This window comes from Eptatretus burgeri, chromosome 4, assembly GCF_056783735.1.
Source record: "Eptatretus burgeri isolate ZD-2024b chromosome 4, Ebu_testis_v1, whole genome shotgun sequence".
Lineage (NCBI taxonomy): Eukaryota > Metazoa > Chordata > Myxini > Myxiniformes > Myxinidae > Eptatretus > Eptatretus burgeri.
Genome location: NC_140964.1, coordinates 46,598,423 through 46,603,422, shown reverse-complemented (window position 1 = coordinate 46,603,422; position 5,000 = coordinate 46,598,423). Strand labels below are relative to the sequence as shown.

The following is a 5,000-nucleotide window of genomic DNA, read 5'->3' as shown; positions in this document are numbered from 1 at the left end:
GCGGGAGCCGGGGGTATTAGAAATGGATGTAGAATGTGTAGAATCCATGGCTCAGGATGAAATCCCCGTGCAGGAAATGTTGGTTGTACAGGAAAACGAACTCGCCCAACTGAACCCAGAGCCCGAAATGGGTGCGGCAGCGGCCGCGGTGTATGACACCTCCCCTCCCCCTCTCCACCAAAACCCTTCCCCAACCCCTGCCGAAACGGCTCACCCAAGCGCACCCGACATGGCCCAGCTATTAACCATGCTGGCACAATAGATGGATGCGAATGCACAAAAGATGGATACAAACGCAAATGATATGAAAAACGAAATGAAAGGCATGATCGAAAAGATGGATGCAAACACAACTGAATTTATAAACGAAATAAAAAGCATGAACGAAAAGATCGATGCGAATACACAGCAAATGAAGGAAGAAACGAAAAAGCTGCGGGGTGAGACGCAGAACATGGGCCGATGCCTGCAGGCGGGCATGAAGGCCGTGACCAGGGAGATAAAAATGGCGACTCCACGTGTGGGAGCGAACGAGCTGGAAGGGGGTGCAACGGCTGTCGGGCCCGCGGTGGAGGCGGGTGAAAAAATAATTTGGGGGACGTGTTGGGTGAGGGTCGTGACGATGACCGAAAGGGAAAAATTAAATGGGGAGACCAAAACGTGTGAGACAAGACACGAGGTGACGACAATGGAAATAAAAATAGTTGAGACAAGGGAGGTAAAGGGTGAAGAGGTGACTGAGTTGGCAGAGACACGGGAGACGGGAACGATAGAGGGAAGACTACACGATGAAGACGGGGTAAGTGACGCACACACACACACGGAAGTAGTGGAGGACAATGGGGGTGAGCTCGCGGACTGGGTGGAGGCCCGGTGCGAGCAGCTGGATGGCCTCCTCCAGGAACGAGGGGAGGGAGTATGCCTCCTTGAGGCGAGTCACGACCAGGTGAGTTCGGTCGTGCTTTGCGAGGTTGAGGGGAGGAGTGCTGTGGACAAGTGCACGGAGAGCTTGGGGGGTATAGAGGCCCCGGAGACCCTTGTGGGGACACGAATCCCCAGTGTGGTTGTCCCTGTGTGTGTGGTGCAAGGCGTGAGTGCGTCCCCGTGTGTGGAAGCGACCCCGTGTGTGAGTGGTGTGGTGGCGATGGTGCCGGAGTACGTGCTTCCCAGCACGCCGTGTGTGGATGAGGCACCGTGTGTAGAAGAGGCCGTGTGTGTGGATGAAACGGCCAGTGTGGATGAGGCACCGCGGTTGAGTGCCCCCGCGTGTGTGAGTGAGGGACGGTGTGTGGATGAAACACCGCGGTTGAGTGCCCCCGTGTGTGTGAGTGAGGCACGGTGTATGAGTGAGGCACGAGTGAGTGGAAGGCCGCGAGTGAATGGAGCACCACGTGTGAGTGGTATGGTTTATGCAAGGGAGACCGTGTGTGTGAGAGAGCGGTATGTGAGGGAGATGTCGGTTGGCATGCGGGAGCACGCAGCCGCGTCTCCCGGTGTGAATGTAATGGAATGGGGTGTGAGCGTCGTAACACGCAGGTGTGCGTGGGTGGAATGGAGGCGACGACGGAGACATGTGAAGAAAGAAAGCCGAGTAGCGGCTGTAGTTGTTTCGGGGACCGTGCCGGGTTCACCCAGCAGTGAGCACGAGGTCCGTGCTGTGCAACGCACGAGGCCCCCACGTGCTCGCTTGCGATAGTGAAGTCCCGGTCCGGAAACGCACGCGGTGGATTTGCCGATCCCGCGGACGGACAAAGTTTAGGCAGGATTTCGGATTTGGACCGGATGGGTTCTTCACGTGGGCATGTGTGTTAAGCTCCAACGGGCAAAGCACATGTGTTCGCGTGGGGAACCCCTCGAGACGTGGGGCTTGTGTTTTTTTTTATGCGCACGGTGACGCCATGGCTGCACGTGGGGTTGGAATCCGGCAGGAGGGGTATCCCTGCCGGATGGTGCCGTCCAAGGAGGGACGAGGAACACGTGCAGCTGCATGACGTCACGGGCAGGTGCAAAGTGCGCGAGCTGTGAGTTGCCGCGCTGGTGCTGCGCATGTAATAAAAAAAAAAGAAAAAAAAAAAGCAAGCCTCACTTTCGGGCACACAGGATTCCTGGGCAAGGGATGGAAGACCCCCTTGACCTGGGCACAGGATGGAAACTAGTTAGGGGGAAGGGTTAGCATAGCTAGACCGGCTCCATGGGGCAGGGGTAAGTCCTCATGGAGTCCGTGGAATGGATTAGTTAGAGGGATTGTAGCCAGATTTAGGTTGGGAAATAAAATGATTTATTTGGAGACAGTGACTGACAGTGAGTGTGTAGAGGGGACGTAGTTTAGCTACGTAGTGTTAAATGGAACGTGCTTTAGTGAAAGGGATGACGTGGGAGCACGAGTTAGGGGATGTAGTTAGAAGGATGGCAGAGTTCAGCGGTGAGTGTGTTGAAGAGTTGTTGGTGAGTGAAGTGGAAGCATGTGCTTGGTGAGTGAGTGAGGCCAGCGGGTCTGTGTGTATGGAGCGAATGGGGACTGCATGGTGCGATGAGTGATTGGGGGGAGGAGTGACTCCCGCCCAAGGGACCCCGGGGTCAGTGTAGAGTGAGTTAGGGGGTTAGTTAAATTGAAAAATGGAGGTCGTTTTGTTGTTGGTGTGAATGTAGGCTCGAAACCCGTTTGGAGGGGTGCAGGAGCCCTGTTGACGGGCTGGGAGCGTGGCTGCGAAAGGTGAGTATCGCTGAGTGGGTACCCCGGGCACCAGGCTAGTCGGCCGTGGTAGGCCAAGGGCCCATGGGGGGCCGGGATAGCGTAGTGGGCACGGGTGCGCCTGCTTGGTGCGGGGGCCCGGGGCGCCATTAGCCGCGTGGTCAGTGTTGTGGGCACGGGTGACCCTCGGAAAGGGGCCCGGGAAGCCAGCCTGCCACGTGTGCATTTCAGGGGAGGTGCCATGGGGGGCACTCCCCGGTGTTAGGGAGCTGGTAGGCTCGGAGGCAGTGTAGTGCCCGGGGGTGCCATAGCTGGGGAATTGGCAGAGGGTCGTGCCTGCCAAAGGGAGCCACGTGTCCCAGCCATGAGACCGTGTGAGGGCACGGGAAGAGAATTGGGGGGCGAGGCCCGAAATTGTAAGGACACCAACACAGGCGACGGGAATCTGGGTTGTTAGAACCAATAGTTTAAGCGAGAGGCACTTGTTGAAAGCCCCGGGGTAGTTTAACAGTTAAATGGTTAGGGTAGAGTAGGAGATGTACCCCTCCGCACCATCCATCCCCTCGCTGTCGTTGTGGGCCGCTGGACCCACTTGGTGTTAAGATCGCTGAACTCTGGGGAGGCCATCCTGAGGCTTCGTTGGGCCTCGACACAGGACGTTAGCTCTCCCTTATTCCCCTCCGGGAAGGGAACGTAGGGGTTGGGAGTAGGCTAGGTGACAGGATAGGTTAGCCGAACAAGGACGATAAAGGGGGTTAGGGGACGATTTATAGTGGGGATAAAAAAATAAGTTGGGGCTAAATTGGGGTTTGACAAATTAAGGGAGTGGGTATAGACAATGACAGGCAAAGGCGATAGGTTGGGAGGGAGACCGTAGGGTAGGTCCGAGCCCGCCTTCCGAGTGGCCAGCACCACCGCACTCCCTCCACCAACCTCCACTGAACGGCAAAGGCTGGCCAGCTTCATCTGCCGGCTGGCTGTTTTCTGCAAGGCCTGTGCCATCGGCTGGCCGTGTTTTGCTTCAAGGCCTGTGCCGGCCACTTCATCTGCTGGCTGTGTTGCTGCAAGGCCTGTGCCGGCTCACTTCATCTGCCGGCTGGCTGTTTTTCTTCAAGGCCTGTGCCGGCCAGTTCGTCTGCCGGCTGTGTTTGCCTGCAGCGGCCTTCTTCTGCGGGCTGTGTTTGCCTGCTGCCTTTGCCATGCCATGCCCACTGCCCCTGTTCACCAGCCCCGTTCAATTTTTGCTCTGCCCCCCCCCCCCCCCCTGTTCATTGCCATGTGCGCCAGGATCAAGGCAACAGTTAGCAAGCTGCAAGAACTGCCCTGTTGGCAGCTACAACACGGGCCTGCAGTGGCGGCCCGTGCACCGTGTTTGCGTCCATCCATTCATCCATTCATTCATCCATTCGTTGTGTTCATTGCGTGTGCCACTTGAGCTGGCACGGAGACTACGTTTGTGCAGCCCATGCACCGTTGTGGTTCACTGCGTTCAGTTCAAACCATTCATCCATCCATTCGTTGTGTTCATTGCGTGTGCCACTTGAGCTGGCACGGAGACTACGTTTGTGCAGCCCATGCACCGTTGTGGTTCACTGCGTTCAGTTCAAAAGGGAAGGCCTTGGACTGCGTGTGAGCAGCCGGCCACGTTCCCTGTCACCTGCATTATTTGAGCCAGAGACTGCATGCGAGCAGCCTGGCTCCCTGTTAACTGCTTTCTTTTTGCAGAGTTCATTGATCCTGGGCCATGGTTTAGTGTAAAATTTGTAAGTTAAGGGTAAGATGTACTGTAAATATGAGTGCGCCCCCGGCATGTTTGTCTTAGCGCCGGCAATTTTATTTAAGTCGTCCGTGTGAGAGAGTTTGTTTAGGTAGTTACTCAGCCCTCAGGTTATTTATTTTGGGGACACGAATACCATGAATGTCGCACTCAGGGATCCGTAGGTAAAATGTACTAGGGGAAAACTACACATGATGGCACACGAAAATTTGACGACTCGGGACGAGTCTGTAAAAAGGGGAGGGGGTAGTGTTGTGGTTGACCAAATTCGCAAACCACCATTCAGGTCCCTTAGGTGAGATATCTCTGTAAGTATATGTGTAGTTAGGCCCAAACCCGTTGTTTAGAGGGAATAAATGTCATTTATGCGGGCTGCGACCCTTTTAGATAGCCGTTTTTCTTTTACTATCTTTATTTTGGACCAGCCGCCATTACTACCACCACCAACCACGTCTCAACAGCCATCGCACAACAACCACCAACCACAACGCCGCTTCACAACAACAACCACCAACCACAACGCCGCTACAC

At 55.6% G+C, this 5,000-nt stretch overlaps 1 protein-coding gene across 2 annotated transcripts in view; it reads left to right on the top strand.

The window, feature by feature from the left end:
* The window catches only part of LOC147027965 (uncharacterized), a 58,166-nt gene that overhangs the window by 17,548 nt on the left and 35,618 nt on the right, over nucleotides 1–5,000 (top strand). The window lies entirely within an intron of this gene.